Below are 21,782 nucleotides of genomic sequence, written 5' to 3' on the forward strand. Positions count from 1 at the left end.
CTCCTTCCAATAGAAAGAGAAAGAGAATTATAAATTATAAAGGAGAAGCAGAGACAGAGAGAGTTACAAATTATATTCTGTCTTAGTATAAAGACTGGATTCATTATTATATATTCATTATTTTATAAATACTATTCCTTGTATATCCAGGTTGGATTCATTATTATATATTCATTATCATTATATTTTTTCATTTCTAATTTAAAGACAAATTAGAACATTTCTGAACCTCTAAATGTACCATGTACCCTAGGCACTCTGCCTACTGTGCCTGCCTCCTGGGTAAGTCGGTCCCAGATACTCGGAGAAGTTTGCTAATCCTTTCTCTTAAAAGCCAGTTATGGTCAGATTCTGGCATATTCTGGGAACAAAGAGAGGGCACCACTGCAATCCCTGGATTTCTACAGGAGTGTCTTTCAGGCATAGAATAGAGGCTTGGCTCATCCAACTACTGATTTCTTCAACAGAGGAAAAGAAAACTCAGCTTCAATATAGGCTGATAGATCTTGTCTTGACTTCCAACACAACTTGATTTCTGTCTGCCACTATCCTAGGCTATTGGATCTCCTGACTAGCAAAATAAAAATAAAAGAATTTAAAATTATTTCATTCTCCTTTCATTTGTGCTAGAAATATTTTGAAATAGACACATAAGTTTTTTGGAAGAACCTATCTCAATACTCAGTATTGAAAAGGCACAGATTGTCCTCTGTGATCATGAGCAAACAGAAGAACACTTACTTTGGTTCAAAAGATAGTGATATTTAAAATAAGACAGTATAGATTTATACATTGTTTACTACAACACGTGATAAAGGATTTTTGAATTTATTATGTTGGTATCAAAAATAAACCAAGGACATGCTTTTCCAATTAAGGTAGAATAAGAATCATGGATGAGAAAATGCTCTGAAACAATGAGAGATTGTGTGGAATGAAAAACACTATTGCTATATTTAAAACCTGAAAGAAAATAGAGATCATTGATGGAATTTTACCAAATCAGCCATGTAGATGACAAGTTCAGGAAATTCTCCTGGAACTCAGAAAAATATAAAGAGACCAAAATTACAAAAGCCAAATGACATGTGACCAAGAAAGACTTAAGTTCCACTTACCTTGACTAAATTGGCTTCTTCCTAAGTCTCAGTCCCCTTACCTCCCTTTTCTAGGGGATTTACCTTAGAAAAGTTGTAATTGGGCCAGGTGTGGTGGCTCATGCCTGTAATCCCAGCACTTTGGGAGGCCAAGGCGGGTGGATCACCTGAGGCTGGGAGTTCGAGACCAGCCTGACCAACATGGAGAAACCCTGTCTCTACTAAAACTACAAAATTAGCAGGGTGTGGTGGCGCATACCTGTAATCCCAGCTACTCAGGAGGCTGAGGCAGGAGAATCACTTGAACCTGAGAGGCAGAGGTTGCGGTGAGCCGAGATCACACCGTTGCACTCCAGCCTGGGCAACAAAAGAGAAACTCTGTCTCAAAAAAAAACAAACAAAAACAAAACAAAACAAAAAAAAAAAATAGGAAAGAAAAAAAAAGAAAACTTGTAATGGGAAATTTTTTTCTCTTTTTCTCTACCCCTTTGAGATGTACATAAATCTTTTCCCAGCCCAGCCTCTAGCCAGTTTTACAATCCAGGAATGTCTTTCTCAAGGACCTGGGAGCCATCCCTTTGAAATATAGTCACTAAGGAAGATAGTGCCCCTACCCCTATCTCTTAGTTTCTATAGGAGAGTGGAATCTAATTTCAACAAGTGCCAATTAGCAAACACAGTTGACCTAATCACCAGCCTCACCATAACACCCTTCAGTATGTCCACTAGCTCACCTCAGCTCTTAAAATCTCTCTCACTTATTGTTTTGGTGGAGTTGAGTCTAATCCCTTTCCACTATTGCAATAGTCTTGAGTAAAGTTTTTCTTGCCTGGTTAAATTTGTGTGGTACAATATTTCTTTGACACAAGGAGGCCAGAGCTCTGAGATTAAATAGGTGTTTAGTAGGCATTCAATTAAAAAAAAAAACAGAGCAAACAGGAGAAGCAATAATTTAAAATAGTGGGGAAAAAAACATTTCATGAGTTCAAGGAAGTCTTGAATCAGCATTTGTATAGTAATAACTGATGAGAAGACATCAGTACACAGGTATGGTAAAATATCTAACATTTCAAGAATAATAAAACCTTTGTTTAATGACTAGGGAGGGGGAAAGAATGTGGCAAACAGAAGAAAATAAATTTCACCCACTCCAGAATTAGAATATAACTATTCTTTATTATTCTTGATGTGATAAAAAGTAATACAAATATTAAAATATTTTAGAAAAATAAAAATGTTAATTCAGAAACTGTGTTCTGGTTTAAAATAGTACATATGAAGAAATTTGATAAAAAGGATGTATTAGTTCATCTCACACCACTATGAAGAAGTACCCCAGACTGGGTAATTTATAAAGGAAAGAGGTTTCATTGACTCGCAGTTCTGCATGGCTGGCAAGACCTCAGGAAACTTAAAATCATGGTGGAAGACAAAGGAGAAGCAGGCACCTTCTTCACAGGGTGGCAGTATGGAGTGAGTGCAAGCAGGGGAAATGCCAGGTGCTTATCCAACCATCAGATCTCCTGAGACTCACTCACTATCACCAGAAAAGCATGGGGGAAACCACCTCCATGATCCGATTACCTCCACCTGTTCCCACCCTTGATACATGGGGATTATAGGGATTACAATTGGAAGTGAGATTTGGGTGGGGAGGCAGAGCCAAACCATATCAAGGGATAATTCAACAGTTCTTTTCTTTTTATATTAATAATGTCAATAAAAGATGTGAAATTTATTTCAAGTTTTAAAAAATTCTGTTGGAATAGAAATAGAATGTTTGCCTTCAAAATCAGTAGACAAACTAATAAAGGAAAATGAATTAAAATAAGTTAGCCATCACAATTTTTATAATGTATTATATATTTTTGTTAAAATACTTATGTTTAAAATTCTCATGTTTTTTATTAGAATTTAAACATTATAATAATAAAATTAATTATGAAAAATCTAAATAAAATTAAATAAAAAATTCTAATCTGATTTTTAATCTAAAAAGTCTTTTATTATTAGAATTTAAAAATTCTAATAATAAAATTATTTCTTTAAAATACTTCCTCATATTCTTTTTTTATTATAATAATTAAACATTTCTAATAATAAAAAAGAACATGAGGAAATATTATTTTTAAAATACGTGATACAGTATAATAAATGTGATGATTACACTTCTTCAAGGACAAAGTGTCAAAAAAGGAAAAACAATACAAAAATCAAAGACTCTAAGATTGGGGCAAAAAAAATTCCTGATATATGCTATTTACAAGAGAAAAGTTTAAAAGTTTTTAGTCATTATGTTTAAAATGACATAAAGCTTTAAATAAAATGAGAAGAATGTCAGACAAATATAATAGCAAATGAAAAGCAGAAATACTCAACAGAATTCAAAGCAAAGAGGATAAATGGAATGTAGAGGATTAGTTTTATAAATGGTAAGAAAATGTACATCACAGATTAAAAAAAAAAAAAGAATGGTCCTGAATGAGCCAGAAAATGTACATGCAAATTTTAAGAACACTATTATAAATACAAGGAAATTCAAATGACAAATAATATAAACATATTGGATTTAAGTGATAGAACTAATAAGATTAACTTATATACTAAACTTGTAACTTACTTAGAAAAAAACACTGTATTTTCAAATTTCCATGTATCCAAACAAAATCAGTCCTATATTAGACCATAGACAAATTGTTGAAAAATTCTAAAAAGCAAAAACTACACATGCTACACCCTTTATCTATAAAATAAATATAGGATATTTGTTAAAAATCCTAACATAAAAATATGCACTGAATTCGATAGGCCTTCCCAGATGCAAGTGATTTATTAAGGAAATATACTCAGGACGAATCTGTAAGTAAGGGAAATAGAATAATGCATTCCAGTGGTATGAGAGACTGAAGTCTAGTCTCAGTCACTCCCAATGTAAACTCACATCCAAAAGACCCTGTAGAGGTGCCCACTCTCAGGCAGAGCAGCAGTGTTTTTGGACTGTCCTATCACTAAACCATTGGCTGATGTGTCATGCCCAGAGTAAGGCAGCTCTTCTTAGGCCAGGACAATTTCCCAGAGAAGAGTGCAGCTATGTGCTCATGGTAGCTGGGAGACATTTGTACTGACTAGTAAAAAGGATTCTGGGTTGAGAACTGATATCAACATCAGCCATGCTTTCAATTAACATTTATTTTAGCAGCTAGAATGAGAAAACCTAATGAAAGTAGTGTAAATAAGAAAAGGCTTTGTTTTTTTCATGAAACAAGAAGTCCACAGGCAGGCAGTTTAGATCTGTGCATTAACTCCAGGAAATTCTTAAGTATCTCTGCTTTTTCTCCCTGCTCTCCCGCTCCATAGTATCCTAAGTGTGTGGTTTCATCCTCGTGTTGAAGAAGACTGCTAAGCCTTTGGGCAAGTGACCATATCCAGGCAGGAACAAGCGGAAGAGTAGAGGACCAAAAAAAGGGCAACTAGTAGTAAGCTCTGTAAGACTTCTTCTAGAGCTTTCCTGGAAGTACTACCTAGCGACTTCTGTTAATATCTCATTGGGTAGAACTAGACCCTAGTTGTAAGGACTTAGCAAAAATGTTGGTTGTCCACATTCTATAGGAAAGGAAGGCAGACAAGAAGTGGGATTTGGAATGGCTCTAAACACCAACAATGTTTACCAAATCAACCCATTTTACATTTGAGATAAATGACTCTCTTAATTAACTCTTAGGAAAATAGTCACTTTTACAATTTTATCATGCTTAGAAAATAACAGAGATTAAAAAGTACGTATAAAGTGATACACAGGCTTCCTCCTCCTCCTCTTCCCAGGTGAGTGCTCCCCCAGTAGGCAGGCAGCATGGTGGCCAAGGAGACAGGTGGCTGGAGTCCCCAGGTCAATCTTTATTGTCCTACCTGCATCAACTGGGCATCCAAGGCTTGCAATTCTGCTCACAGAATATTTCCAGGAAAATTGAGCTGCTCACAAATTATTACATAAGAAAGCAAAAGATGAAAAGGAAAAGCAAGAAGTGTCTTCCTGGACTGTAGAAGGTGATATTAACACTGACCCGTGGGCCAGTGTTAATATCCATACGCTGGTCAACTTAGACCACACTATCCACTGATGACAACAAGACCAGTGCCAAGTTATAGTCAAAGATGATTTTACTGATCATTCCTTGGGAATGTCTGAATCTGAACAGGCTCTTAAAGATACTCCTCAAGTTAAATTTTTCTAATCTGAAGATCAAAAGGGATGCGACTTGTATCTAAGCTGCTAGAGAAGTGTTGAATATTGCTGCTGGGATGGTTAAGCCAGGTGTAACTACTGAAGGAACAGACCATGCTGTACACTTAGCATGCATTGCAAGAAATTGTTATCCTTCTCCTCTGAATTATTATACTTTCCCACAGAATTCCAGACAGTCCTTGGAAGAAGGTGATAATGTCGACATCACTCTTTATTGCATTGGTTGTCATGGGGACATGATTAAGACATATTTTGTTGTCAGTGTGGATGAGGATGCACGGAAATTTGTTCAGACCACGTATGAGTGCCTCATGCAAGCCATTAATGCAGTGAAACCTGATGTTTGATACAGAGAATTGGGAAACATATTTCAGAAGCCTGCCCAAGCAAATGAATTTTCAGTTGTTAGAAGCTATTGCGAGCATGGAGTCCACAAACATTTTCATACAGCTCCCAATGCACTCCATTGTGCCTAAAATAAAGCAGTTAGTGTGATACAGTCAAGCCATGTATTTACAGATGAGCCAATGATTTGTGAAGGTGGATGGCAGGATGAATCCTAGCCAGAAGGTTGGACTGCAGTGAGGAGACAGTGAAAGCGGTCCACTCGGTTCCACTACTCCTTGCTGGTCACAGACACTGGCTGTGAAATGCTAACCTGGCAACTTGATAGTGAATAGCCTCACTACATATCCCAACTTTAATTTCTTCCAAAATAGCACATCTCAATTGTACCTTCTTACTGTACTATGCATTTTTTGGGGAGTAGAGAAAGGAAGGGGACATTTTTTATCATTTGTTTTGTTTTGACCAAAGGTAAGAAAGGACTATAGCAATTTGATGTGTGTCCTCAAGAACTTGTTTTGAGTCTAAAAAAAGCTGAGAAAAATAAAGGAAACATTGCTCAACTCCTTTCAGTGCTGTCCCCTCCCTCTAAATCTTCCTACACACCCATTTTCTCATTATCAGGCTTTTTAAAGTTTAGATTATGGCAAAAGTAGCCATGCTCCCAGTGGTGGCTGACTGTTGCAGGGCATGAGAATTTTGTAGTACACTGCTATGCCAAACCGCTAGTTGGTCAGAAATGGGAGGGGCAAAGCCCCTTTTCTTCTCATCTGTGTTTTATTTCAAGGGCATACCTTGGAGATTCTCAGAGAAGGGTGGAGGGTGCACTGTGGAGGATGATGGGGAAAGAGTTCTAAAGTGTCTCCAGCTGTGAGCACAGTGAGTCAAGTGTGCTGTTAGATTCTGTTTAGTAAACCTGATGGTGACTATAGCAGGGATGTAACTGTCCATGGTATCCTGAAAACACACGTCACCTTTACATAGTTGAGAACCTCATTAGAAATGACCTCAGTTGCCCAATATCTATGTTCCTTTTGACAGTTGTCCAAATAGGAATGTATCCAATGACTATATATCAGATCCTAAAGTCATTGTCATTATTAGAGTGGACTTAATTAATGGGTATTTGCTAACTTTCATGTAATATAATTTCATACCACTGACATGTTATATAATAGTTGTAAGAGAATATCTTTTCCAGAGTGTCTGAGTCCTTATTGTTTTAAAATAGTTATAATAACATTTCCATTGCTTTTATTATTTGATTGATTTAGTAAAGTGACTATATCTGGTTTCAATTTGGGGAAGTATGTGTGTGAAGTTTTTATCAATCTGTAATATTTGTGATGGAATGCCTTGCAATGTAAATGTTAATATAATGTGTAAAATGAGATTTAAAAGTTTAAATGACTATCAAAAAAGGTATTACGCAACGGGCATAGTAAAGCCTGAAAATAAGTAAACTAAAAATTAAATAAACTAAGCATTAGAAAAAAAGAGTAAGAATATATACTTGAGGAAAGTAAAGAAGAAAAAAATCACCAAAAACAAAAGCTTAAATTTAAAAATTGGGATAAAAAGGGGAAATGCCATTTTTAATTTAATATTTGTTCTTTGACAAGGTCATTAAAATAGACCAATCCTTGGCAAGACATATAGGAAAACAAAGGAGAAAAGAAATGTATGATGTTAGAAATGATGGTGGGAGGGATATAACAACATATTTTGAGTGTTTTTTCCCTTAACAATAAAGCAAATACTATGACAATTCTATATTTTTTAAAAAGGCCAAACAGGAGTGAATTACAAACTTTTTAGTAAACCATAAATGACTAAAATTGATTTGACAGATAATAGAAAACCATGGGGAAAATGCATAAAGCAGCCATTAATTTTCAAAACACCATTTGTCAAATTGAAATGGAAACAACAGTCTGAGCAAAAAATCCTCAGCACAATTTAAAAATATAAATTTCAAAAGTTTTTTAAAATGTACATATTCTTTAGATATTTTGCTCGCAGGGATTTTTATTGGGGAAAGAATGAAAAGATATACATAAAGATTGATGTGATCAAGTACGCAATATACCATAGTTTATTAGCACTACTTATTATAGAAAGTATTGACAATAATTTCAATATTCAACTGCAGAAAATTAAACTGCAGAAAATTAATATATTCCATACAGTGGAATATATTAATTAGGTTGAACTGTATCAAATTGCCACTATTAACCATTTCTAATCAACAAAAACAGTGACTTCAAACCTAATAAATACACACAAATATGTATTTAAATATCCCAGTAATTTAACTGTGGTTATCTCTGACTGGGGCTCTTTTGGGTGATTTAAACAGTCTAATTAGATTCTAATACAGGAACAAAATAAGCACATAACATGCATGTATTGCTTTATAATCTTTCACTAAATTATGAACTCTTGGGGAACGGGCATTTGGTTTTGGTAATCATTACATTCTTGGTGCAGAAGGAAATCTGAAAATATTTGTTGAATCAATGACTGAAAAAATATTTGTACTATAAAATAGAAAATGTTAAATTGCAAATGAGAAACACTAGAGAAATTGCTCATTAAACCATTTGCCTTACCATATGGAAGGGTCAAAGCAATTTTAAGTCTATAGCGCTTAATTTAGGCAGTAATTTTTCTGCAAAGTATTCAGTATGTATAGTATCTGATAATGTTATGTCTACTTTCTAGCTATCTTTGAAAACATCTTATTAAATATCATAAATTTAATATGTGGAGAACTAAGGAAAATTCCAATGATAAATGGGGACATTCAACATTAAGAGAACATTCCTGCGTAAAAGTTTGGAACAGAACTGCAGCATAATATTTTAATTTATCATAATGATTTATGAAATTACATCAAATACATTTTACTGTCTCATTATCTAAAACTCTCAAATTTCAAAAATGAAATATTTGAAGATGTCAAATAATTATGTAGACCATGCTGATAGTCTGCCAGGAAACCTTCATTGCAGAATTGTAGTTGAGTTGTTTTCTCCTTTAGTGCATAGAGGGGCATAAGAAACCACTGACTGTGATGGTCTTTAATGTAATGCAAAAGAACATTGAAATCCATATTTGCTCAGAAATCCTATTAGTGTCTCTATTGAGGAAACCTCAAAGAAAAGCACTGAAGTGTTAATGATTTGCCTACAGAATTTTTTGTCCAAATGTTTGGATAAGCTGACAGGAATTAATTCTATAAAAGTCATTTCTTTCAAATTATTTCACTAATATAAAACTCCCTAATCCAGTAGCATTCTTTGACATTTTTCTTAATATCAAAATGCTAATTTTGCCTACATAATATTAATAAATGAAGCAGGCATTTTTTATTACTCTCTCTCCTTACTCATAGGGTTGGTGTATATTTTAATTAGCTTCAAAAGTTACAACTGCCTTGTTATTTTTACTAGAAAACTTATTCTTGTAGTCACCTAATGGATATGATAATCAGTACGGAGCCTAGAAGCTTCTGCATTCTGTTTATAAAAGAGACACAGTTCCTGGGTATGAATTTGGGCTCTGAGTGGAGACAAGTAAACCAGGAGAGAATATTTATAAACACAGTAAGTAGATGTATTTGGTTATAATATTTTGTTGGCTGATGTTACACTTGATTTGCAGTTTTCAAAATACAGTGTCCTTAAAATACAATGTTGCCCCCTAACAAAAAGCTTGTAAACCCGAATAAGGTTACTTTTTTTTGCTTATTATTTTTCTGGTCACAAACAAATAGCTTAAAAATGATGGCTGAAATACACATTCTAGATTTGGATTCCTTATTTTAAAAGTCAGATTTTTTTTTCAAAAATTAAAATATATTCAGTGGCAAAATTTGACAGCACAATATGGGGTTCATATTTTTACTCTCAAGCTATTATTCTCAAAAGTGTTCAGGTAAGGAGGTCTCCCTGCCCTCCCCCTTCCCCTGCCAGAGGAAGAGGTACAAGAGATTTTTGGCATCATGAGATAAAGAAAGGCAGCAGGCTTAAAAAGCAACTAAAGGACTTGATTGTGAGGAATTCTTTATTCCCAGTAGTTCAACGTCGAACTAGGAAGGGATTGCAGAATATTTCCAATTTGATAAAAATGTATATAATACATTCTAAATATTTTATATTTAAAAAGAGTAAATATTCTTTCTTGTCTTTTTACATTTATCTCTACTGCCACACAGCTCCATTTAATGGAATTTAGAAAGTTTGTCTGTGAAAGAGTACGGTCTTCAACTGATCCTCACGTTTCTCAAGAACACTGATGATTGATTTGATTGCAGCTCCAGCAGTTAAGGGAGTGTTCATTTCATGATCAAGTAGCCTGAAAACACTTCTTTAAAATGAATGTTTCTTTTATATTTGGTGAGTCACTGCTCACCAGGGTCTCTGTTCCTGGGTTTTCCCCGCAACTCTCCTTCTGACATTTCCATTAAACTGTAAAAAATAAGTGTCGACTGATTAACATCTTAAGAGCTCTGCAAAAAGCCATATTCATGAATCAAAGTCAGTGTGCCCCACTGGTAATTAACTTGACAAAATTCAACTTTCCAAGCTAATCATCCTCTGGCTGCTTTATGTAATTGCTGTCAATTCAGATCTACAAAACAATTGGAGTCCACTAAAAGGCAGAGAGAGCATAAGAACTAATGATTAGGCCAAGTTCTCTAGCTGAGAACATATTCTGATTAAAATGCTGGAGTATAATGAGGAAACAGAAACATTCAAAATGTTGACTTGAGGGTTCCACATTTATAATTATATGAAAACAGCCTATTTAAGATCAAACTAATGGTAAGGGTTAAGTGGTGAGATTCAATGTAATAAATATCCTGGGGTTTACCATGTAAAAGTTACTGAGCAAGACCCTGAAAAGGCAGTAGACCTTTAGGGCACAGTAAGGCATCGTGGATGAAGAGCACTGCTTCTGCACTGAGACATTTAAATACTGGCCTTTGGCTAATTGTGTGATTTGGGACAAACTGCTCGGCTTCATTCAGCCCATATTTTCTCATTAGGAAAATAGAAAAAATGATTTTACTTAGCTTATACGTTTAAGGATTAATGCAAATAATGACTTAATCTGTTACCTGGAATTTCGTAGATGCCAAATAACTATCACATATTCTATTATCATTACAATTTATCACTAAGGGAAAAGTCAAGTATGCAAATTAATATAACATAATAAGCATGCTAAGAAAAATACAGATGAAATTGCCCATTGTATTTACAAATGGAGAACCAACATCTGGGTCAGGAAACCTTGAAGGAAGAGAAATTGATTTTGGAGGTGTTTTTTCACAAGAAGTATAATTTATCAACTAAGTTGAGAAGATTTATTTCAGTAAAGTAAGAGCAAAGTCATTCATCAGGAAAAGCATGATGTGCAACAGAGGAACAGTAAAACAATCATTTTACTAGGCATATGATTTTATGATAGTGTAAAAGAAGATTATACTGCAAAGAAGGGTTGGATAACTATTGTGGGTTGACTATTTAAATCATCATTGTTGAATGTTTCAAAGGATATTTTGTTCATTCCTTAAAGACCAGAATATTTCAATACCAAAGAGTTCCACAGAACCAAAACAGGCTTTCTCTCCCCATAAACTCTCAGTAGACATATATTCAATAATTAAAGCTATGTATACTTTCTTAGATTAAAATGAGTAGCTTTTATGGAAGTCAGTTTAGTACTCCTATTTAGAAGTGACAAGAAACTTCAAACAATGTAAGAAGATTCTTCAAAATACACATTTGGTACATACAAAGAAAGAAAGGTAACTAGAATATTTTAAATATTATTAAAAGCCTATATTTGTTTGGCTAAGGCAATGGGCATCGTTCCCACAGAAAAATCACCTATAGAGTTTATCAAATTAAACATCTCTTGGGCTGAGTCTTAAAAATTCTGATTTCATTTGTTTAGAGTGAAGCTCAAAGCATCAGTAATTTTCAAAGATATAAGGGAATCCTAACTGTGAGAAAGGAGACAAAAGATACTTCCTCTTCTTCTCCTCCGAAATCATGTAAACAAGAATAACAAGAAAAATGTAAACCATGTTTTTGACAAAAATAGGGATATCTATAATCTTGAATCACAATTTAAGATGAAGAGCTGTCAAATGCAATAAATATCAAATCAGGGTGCAGGAAGATACTGACAGAGGGCATATGCAGTTACATATCTCAGACACAGCCAGCCAAATGCAAACATTTTCCAGAGCATCGGGTGATGCTAAAGAGGAAAACCAACAGTCCTCGGTTTGAGTCAATAGAAACAATGTGTTTGAGCTGGCTGTAGGAACTCTCCTGTCCTCCATTCGTTACTACAGAGAGGTGGGGAGGTAGGTCTCATTGAGGAAATCACATTGCTTGCCATCTTTGCTGGAAGAGAAATGTGGAATAAGCAGAGGAGAAAACATCTACTGCGATTACCCTGCAGCTGTCTCAGAAAGATGGGGCAAGACATGATGGCCTCATACAGACATCCAATCCCCAAGGGAAGCCGAAGGAAAAGGCAGCACTCTGTGAGCCAGGGCCACTTTCTCTTAAATAGACCACTATTCTGACACACACAGACACACATACAGAATCAATCAATCAAACATGAGCACTTGGAAGTGTAAAACGTATATAAATGATAATGAAGATCTGGCAGTCATTAATACATAGGCATAAGTAAAATGGACAGAAATATAGTAATACAATATTCTAATTTATATAGAATATTCTAATTTATCTCTCAGACCACGGCAAACAAATAGACCAAAAGTAATGCATAGATCTTAATAATATAATTATAAGATATGATTTAAAAAGCTCTTGCAATATTCACATGAGAAAAAAAAAATAGATTAGAAAGAAATCGCTAACATATTTCCCAAAGGAAAAGAATTAGCTTCACTGATCACAATGAAATAAGTGGCTCTCACAAGTGGCTTTTGGGTTAAAAATGAAGTTCAGAGAAAAAGAGCAGATTACTTGGAAAATAAATATAATAAAGCATTATATATGAAGACCTATGGTATACAATTTAGTCACAGTAACTAGAGACAAGTTCCTAGCCACAAACACTTGCATTGATAAAGAATGAAAATAAATAATTTTGGTAACTAACTCACACATAATAAAATAAGTTAAATGAAAATATTTAATAATTTAAAGCAGAAAAGTAATGTCTTAGAGAACAGACAAAACAGAGCTAATAAATCAACCCAATAACTGGATCTTAAACAAACAAACAAACAAAGAAAAAACAATGGCTAACCTAATCAGGACGCTGATGGTGAAAGCACAAATACATTAAGAACTGGAAATGGGAAAATATCTCAGAGGCAGAAGACATTAAAAGAATTGCATAAGGTTAGTTTTTTCAACATTATAAAAATAAATTTTAAATCCTACACAAAATCAGTATTTTTCTAGGAAAATAGAAATGAGTGAAACTGATCCTTGAGAACACAGACCAATTGCTAAAGAAAAAATTCAAAAACTTTATCATGGAGATATTCCCCCCTCCAAATCAGTATAAATCCAGATTGGTGGATTTTATATATAAATTTTTTATCTTCAAATAGTTTGAAGCACTACAAGAAACAGATGCTTGTAGCACTTCAAGATATTTGAAAAGATAGGAAAATAAGTATTTACACTTGTATTAGTCAGGGTTCTCTAGAGGGACAGAAGTAATAGGATATATATATGTGCATATATGTATATACACTTATATATGGGAGTGTATATATGTCTATATATATATATGAGTTTATTAAGTATTAATTTACATGATCACAAGGTCCCACAATAGGCTGTCTGCAAGCTGAGGAGCAAGGAGAGCCAGTCTGAGTCCCAAAACTGAAGAACCTGGAGTCCGATGTTCAAGGGCAGGAAGCACTCAGCATGGGAGAAAGATGTAGGCTGGGAGGCTAGGCTAGTCTCTCCTTTCACATTTTTCTGCCTGCTTTATATTCGATGGCAGCTGAGTAGATTGCACCCACCAGATTAAGGGTGGGTCTGCCTTCCCCGGCCCACTGACTCAAATGTTAATCTACTTTGGCAGCACCCTCACAGACACACCCAGGATTAATACTTTGTATCTTTCAATCCAATCAAGTTGACACTCAGTACTAACCATCACACAATTATATTTTCTAATCTAGCATTACATTACTACCAAAATCTGACAAATTAAAAAGACATATAGACAATGGAACTTGAAACAAAGATCAAAATAAAAGACTAGCAACTAGAATGAAACATCACAAATAAAGAGTAACATACCACCACTAAGTGTGGCTTACTCTAGGAACTCAAATATGGTTCTGGATTGAGGCATCATATTAAGAGATCATATGAGAAAAATCAAATATTTAAATACACAGAGATTGAAATTATTTGCATAATTCATCATATATTCTGTATTTTTAGACTTTTAATAAGATAGTAATAGGTTTGTTTATTCTTAATAAATAATCTATAAATCCCAAAGTGATTTTGAAGAACAAGTGAAGGGGAACTGCTGTATCACATACCAAATTTAGCATAATTTCATAATAATATGATATTTGTTCAGAGTGTACAATGTTGAACAAAACACGGAGCTCAGAAACTTATATTGATGTCATTATATGGATACACCAACTAGTGCGGGAAAAGAAAACTATTCCACAAATGGCACTGGGAAAATTGCTGTTTTATTTTGGGAGATGGGGCAGAAATTTTTACTTCATACTAATAAAATAATTCAAGTCCATTAGAATTTTGAATGGTAAAAAAAATTTAATCTTTAGAAAAACAATTTATGAAAATATGTGGATGACTTTTGTGTTGTGAAGCATTTCTTAAACAAATTACAGAAAGCAAAAGGGAAAGATTAAAAATGTAAAGCTTCATTTTGACAAAGGACATCATTAAATACAGTTTGAAGTCAAGCCATAAACTAGCGAAAGTAATATACAAGACCTACAATAGAAAAGGAACCACAAACAAGTTATAAAAATTTTATAACTCAATAACTGAGAGATAAATGACCCGTTACTAAAGGGTCAAATATTGTGAACAGGCACATCAGAGAAGAGAAAATCTCAATAGTCAATAAATACATGAAATGAGGCTCAACGGCACTAACAGTCAAAGAAATGCAAAATAAATCTACAGAGATTTAATGTTTTGTGTCTACCAAATTTGCAAAAATTAAAAAGCATAGCAGTGGAGAGTTGTATCTGTAGTCGATGGGATTTTGAACTAGTAAAAGCACTCTGGAGCTCAATCTGGCAATATTTAGTATCATAGAAGATTCATAGGTTCATAGAAGATTCATAGGTTCATAGAAGATTCATAGATTAAACCTAGCAACTTCACTTCTAAAAATATATGCTGGAGAAGAACAGTGGTTCTTAACCTTGGGTGCACGTGACAGTCATACCAGTACCCAGGCTGCACTACAAACCAGTTAAATCAGAAATACCAGAGACATTTTTCTGGCATCAGTATGTTATAAAGCTCCTCAGGGGATTCTAGTGTGCAGTGGAGCTTAAGAACCCATGTAGGAGACTCTCTCACAAATACCTAAGAAAAATGAGAAGAAATCTATGAGCATATTAATTTTAATCTCGTTTGTAATAATGAAAACCTGCATTTCAAATGAGTAAACGACTTGGGTAGTCAATAAGGATAAATCTCAAAATCTCAGCATTTAGTTTAAAAAGCTAGCTGCAGAATGAAACATATTGTACCATTTATATAAGATTTGAAGGCATGCAAAACAATCCTCTAAAATGTTCTTTATCACATAATGTGCAGCGTTTTGAAATGTGTAAAAATGATTAAAAAACAATTTCAGGATATTTCTAGACCTCAGGCATAAGGATGTCAGATTTAGCAAATAAAAATACATTCAAATTGTATATCATATGAGACATACTTACACTAAATATTTATTCATTGTTTATGTGAAATTCAAATTTAACACGAAGTCCTGCATTTTATATGGCAATCCCACTTGGGAGGGGAGCTGGAAAGGTAAACAGAGGCTTCAGCCATATCTGCAATGTTTTATTTCTTTAAGAAATAATTGAAACAAGTATGGTCAAATGCTAGTTTGACAGAGGTTGTTTACTACAGGGGTATCTTATATTTTTCTGTGTCCTTGAAATACTATTATAAACATATTTTAAGGAAAATACAAGGAAAGAACAGACCTCAGTTGTAGTAACAATACGAAGGAGAAACTATATTGAAATAAACATTAGTAAATGTCCAAGATCGATAAGAAGAAAACCTATTACACTACCAAGGATTAGAAAGGAGGAGATGAATAGACAGAAAGACATGCCATATCTTGCTTTTGGATTGTTAGACTTACAGTGTAAAGAAATCTGAGCTTCCTATGTTAGCCCATACATTCAATAAATTCCCCTCAAAAATTCAACATAAATTTTTATGAACTACACAAAATAATGGATTCTAAACTTCATAAGGGTAAATAAATTCACAAGATCTGCCAGATAAATCTGAGAGTGATGAAAAATAAAGGGTAGATAACTCAACCTTGTAATGAAACATGTTATAAACCTACTGTAATTAAAACAAAGGAGTATATAAATAATCATTGTTACATTCGAGCTAAAGTTGTGACCTTTGATTTGGATGGCCATAGAAGTAAAATTGTGTCAATCATTGCATAATGCAGATTTACCCCCAATATATTTTAAAATCTATACTATCCTCGTTATCTTTTTACTTTTTGCCCCCATTCGGATTTCTATCACCTTTCTTCTGGAAATTATAGTAACTCTAACTGCTGTTCTTCTTCAAGTTTCTCCTAAAACTTTAGCCAAAACATGATTGATCATAAACATAAAATGTGTCAATTCTTTACATAAAATAGTTAAATGCCTCTTCATTGCATCCTTGACAAATGTTAGGCACAGTAACATGGAATAAAAGACACTTTAGGGCCCAGCCTTCACCTCCCTCTTCAGCCTTATCTCTAGCACTGAAATAACTCTGAGAGTTTCCCCTTGTCCCCTCCTGATATGGTTTTGCTGTGTCCCCACCCAAATCTCATCTTGAATTGTAGCTCCCATAATCCCCACATGCTGTGGGAGGGACCCAGTTGGAGGTAATTGAATTATGGGGGTGGGTTTTCCCATGTTGTTCTCATGATACTGAATAAGTCTCACAAGATTTGACGGTTTTATAAAGGGCAGTTCCCCTGCACACGCTCTCCTGCCTGCCGCCACGTAAGATGTGCTTTTGCTCTTCCTTTGCCTTCCACCCTGATTGTGAGACCGCCCCAGCCATGTGGAACTGTGAATTCATTATACCGCTTTTTCCTTATCAATTATTCAGTCTTGGGTATTTCTTCCTAGCAGTATGAAAATGGACTAATACCCCTCCTGTACACCTGGCCATTTCTCACTGCCTGGAACTTTTACCTTTTTGCACTCAATTCCTAGCATCCTATATATATAATTGATGGTTAGTAAATGAAGTGACCTATGGAATATCCACTGAAGTCTTTTCAATAAACAACTACATACATGCCCAGATAATTGATATTTAAAATAGACAAAAAACAATAAACTTCCTGGGATAGGAAGCTGGACAGATATTTCTAGTTTTATTGACTATGTCCTTATGCTGGTTTTTTTTTACTTCACTTTAAATCAGCTTTAATAAATCTGTTTTTTGATATCAGTTAAATGTAGAAGAATCAAACCATAATCCGTATTTCTTCATTTTACAATGGTAGTTCCAAGAAAAACTCTAATGAGGAAGCTTCCCTCATTTTTATGATCCAGCCCTTTTTCTTCCTATATATGCTCTCTAAATTATCTTACACCACAAAAAGATATAAGAGTGATAAACTAAAACACTGAGTTTAATTGGAAATAATCTGATCATTTAACTTTAATTACAAGGCTATTGATGTATTTAAATTTCATTTTAAATGACATCTATTAGCAACTGTTTGCACCGGGTATTATAAATATCAACTTAATACTTGAAATAGCCTGCGGATTAGGCATTAATTCTATTTTACAGATGATGAAATGTGACATTGAGTTACCACTAGTAAATGCCAAATCTCAGAGAAGTAGACGTTATATCATTTCACTTCAGACTTATTTTCCTTGATACAAGTGTTTATCCTATTTTTACTTATCTTTTGTGATGGTTATTTACAAATAACAACTATTATTAGATGAAATAAATTTTAATGGAAAAATTTTAAAAATTCTAGAAATGAATTCATAATGTATTATCATTTCTAATTGAATACATTTGAACTTGCTATTTTTTTTTAATTTTTCTTTGAGAAGCAGAATTTATTTTTCTTTTTTTCCCTCTTTACTGTAGGGGGAAAAAGTCTAAGCTTTCAAAATTTCCAAGAGTTTTGTATATATATTCTGAAGAAATGAGACAAAACTCCTTCTACTTATAATAGGGCTTTTTCTCAAGTCAGACAAACTGACCCAATAATATCACATTACAGTGGGATTTTGGCCTAAAGTACTTAAAATATAACCCGTGTAACCTAGCCACAACTGAATGAAGCCAATAATGCTCTCCTACTGTTCAAGGATAAAAAGAACTTCAGGAAAGTTTCATTTATCCTGCTCGCTCACTGTTCAGCAAGGTGACTGCCAAGTTGAGTTTACAATAGCTTAAATGGGCTAAAACTAAAAGCATTTGGTAGAGTGGTATTTCACCATAGTAGTTCTTGTGCTCAATAGCTGAACTGAATTTACACAAAAAGGGAAGGAGGAAAATGGTTTGTCTTTTTTTGCAGAGAATTCTATCCAAATTAACTTGCATTTAATTACTTTGTATTTTGGAAATAACAACATTTTCGAGTGAATAAAGTTTGTCTTTTCTTTGCTGCTTTTCAACTCTTTCATCTTTCTTCTGTAAGTATATATTTTTAATTTAATTTTCTTTCTTTTTTTTTTTTTTTTTTTTTTTTTGTGAGACAGAGTCTCGGTCTGTTGCCCAGGCTAGAGTGCAATGGTGTGATCATAGCTCACTGCAGCCTCAAACTTCTGGACTCAAGCAATCTTCCCTAATTTCTATATCTTGTCTTCTCTCATGTCCTTTGACTTCTGTTCCTAGAGACCTGTCAGCCTTTGCTATTAATTCTCTTATAAGGCCTTATAAGCAATCAGTTTTCAGTCCTTGAAAACTGATTCATGGTGCTCTGATAATTTTCCTCCTCAATCATTAATCAAATATGCCAGGCACTGAGTGAAGCATTAGCATATGGTGGATGTGCAACTAATATTGCATAAGACAATGATACAATGATGAGTAAGACCCAATCCCTACTCTGGATGAGATTATTATTAAGTAAGCAAGATGGAATAGCCAGTAATTAAATTCTGTTACCTTACAGTAGGTAATGAGTTAAATATATGAAAACTGTATTATGGGAACGCGGCGAGCAGGACAAATTATTCTGCAGGTTGAGGCTGGGGGAATGGGAGGCTTCATTAAAGAAGAAACGTCTGAGTCTTGTTGTGAAGGATGTCTAGGGAGAATAATTGGGACAGTTTTCTAACCAGTTGAGGTATTCACAAGCAATGGGGTTGGGCAAGGACCAGTTGTGTCCTGAGTCTTTCTATTGAGTTTGGAAGGAACACAAGGTGTGGGGTGGGAGTGACAAGTGATAAACTTGGACAGTTAGACTTGCTCTAGACTTTCAAGGACTTTCTTTGTGATGCTATTGATTTTGAATGTAATCATGTGGGCAATGCAGGACAAAATAATGTTAAAAAAAATTGTAATAAGTGACATAGAGACAGGGAGATTGTTGGAATAGTTAAGGTTGCCAGCTCTGCCACATACTAGCTGTGTTATCAAATTACTTATCTTTTTGTACATCAGTTTTGTCAACAATATGGTGCTAATACATATGACTGGTGTAAAGATTAAAATAGGTAACAAAGGCTAAGTATTTAGAATGGGTGTTTAGGAAAAAACAAAACATGTTTGTTGGCCACATAAATGTCTTCTTTTGAGAAGTGTTTGTTCATGTCCTCTGCCCACTTTGTAATGGGTTGTTTCGTTTTTTTTTTCTTGTAAATTTGTTTAAGCTCCTTGTAGATTCTGGATATTAGGCAAAAATATTCTCCCATTTTGTAGGTTGTCTGCTCTAATGATAGTTTCTTTTGCTGTGCAGAGCTCTTTAGTTTAATTAAGTCCCATTTATCAATTTTTGCTTTTGTTGCAATTGCTTTTGATGTTTTCGTCATGAAATCTTTGCCTGTGCCTATGTCCTGAATGGTATTGCCTAGATTTTCTTCTAGGGCTGTTACAGTTTTGGGTTTCACATATACACCATGGAACACTGTGCAGCCATGAAAAAGAATGAGATCATGTCTTTTGCAGGGACATGGATGGAGCCAGAAGCCATTATCCTCAGCAAACTAACACAGGAACAGAAAACCAAACACCACATGTTCTCACTTATAAGTGGAAGCTGAACAATGAGAACACATGGACACAGGGAGGGGAACAATACACACTGGGGCCTGTCAGTAGCAGGGGTAGAGGGAGGGAAAGCATCAGGTTAAATAGCAAATGCATGTGGGACTTAATACCTAGGCGATGGGTTGATAAGTGCAGCAAACCACCATGACACACATTTACCTATGTAACAAACCTGCACGTCCTGCACATGTATCCTGGAACTTTAAATTAAATTAAATAAAAAAAATAAAAGAACAAAACAAAACACAGAGATGAACGCATGAAGGGAATGAGGGTGGAAAAGATGCATTAATTTCAGTAGATTTCTGGAATGGAATAGCCTGCATTTGGGAACTGGTGTGTTGTGATGGGAAAGGGAGAGAAAGAAGTGAAATTTGCGCTGAGGTTTTCTAGCATGGTAGCATAAAATGCTACAGAGGGCCAGAGGTGATTGAAGGAATTCCTGTTAACATTTTTGTACAAAAGATGCTACAAATCTTTGCAAGAAACTGCTATATCTTTCAGTTGATATAGATATAGAATACACAGGACTGAAACTTAGAATAGAAGTAGTAGTTAGAAAAGAAATATTTGGGAATTAAGGGCATAAAAGACAGCTGTTAAAGCCATTCAGGTTGAACGTGTGGATTAAAAGGTGGAAAGAATTGTTTGTTACAGCAGTTTTTAAGGATGACCAGAGGAGAAATTGCTAATGATAGATTCCTAGATATATTGGGGAGGGAGATCTTTTGGTGCAAGAACTTCTCATGGAGGCGTTTAACACCTATGTTACATATTAGGAAAATAAAATTACTGTTTTGGAGAACATTTGGAAAAAAACCATATTTATTTTATGTGTTTATTTTCAGCCCTTTGTTTCCTAAACAAATGTTTCCTTACATGTTTGTGATTGGACTGTAACAATGTATAATCTGCTTCATTCACTTAATATTTGATGTGATCCATATTGTCACATAATCTTCATAATCACCACATTTAGCAGCTATAAAAAGCCCATATTGAATTGCACCAAATTTCCTTGACTATTTCCCAACTGGGAGATATGTTAACATTTTCTTCATTTTGTTCTGCCAAATATCTTCAGAACTAAAATGACTTTATCTGTTTCTCATTTTTCCTTATGTTGATGAGAAGAGTCAAACTCTGTAAAATATTCGAAGAGATTTATTGTGAGCCAAATATGAGTGACCATGGCTTATGACACAACCCTCAGGAGATGCTGAGAACATGTGCCCAAGGTGCTCGGCCCACAACTAAGTTTTATACATTTTAGGGGGCCATAAGACATCAGTCAATTCATGTAAGATGTACATTGGTTCTGTCTGGAAAGGTGGGATAACTGGAAGGGGGCCAGGTTTCCAGCTTATAGGTGAATTTAAAGATGTCCTGATTGGCAGTTGGTTGAAAGAGTTTATCTAAAGATCTGGAATTAATAGAAAGAAAATGTCTGGGTTAAGATAAGGGATTTCGGGGAACAAGGTTCTTACTATACAAATTAAGCCTCCAGGTGGCAGGCTTCAGAGAGAATAGAATGTAAATATTTCTTATCAGACTTAAAAAGGT

The 21,782-nt window shown here is 34.5% G+C and overlaps 1 protein-coding gene and 1 pseudogene across 2 annotated transcripts in view; both read left to right on the plus strand.

The window, feature by feature from the left end:
- The window catches only part of CNTN1 (contactin 1), a 382,939-nt gene that overhangs the window by 31,344 nt on the left and 329,813 nt on the right, over nt 1–21,782 (plus strand). The gene's annotated exons all lie outside the window — the stretch shown is intronic.
- LOC129010690 (methionine aminopeptidase 1-like) lies at nt 4,948–6,044 on the plus strand (annotated as a pseudogene).

This window comes from Pongo pygmaeus, chromosome 10 (genome assembly GCF_028885625.2).
Source record: "Pongo pygmaeus isolate AG05252 chromosome 10, NHGRI_mPonPyg2-v2.0_pri, whole genome shotgun sequence".
NCBI classification, from domain to species: Eukaryota; Metazoa; Chordata; class Mammalia; order Primates; family Hominidae; genus Pongo; species Pongo pygmaeus.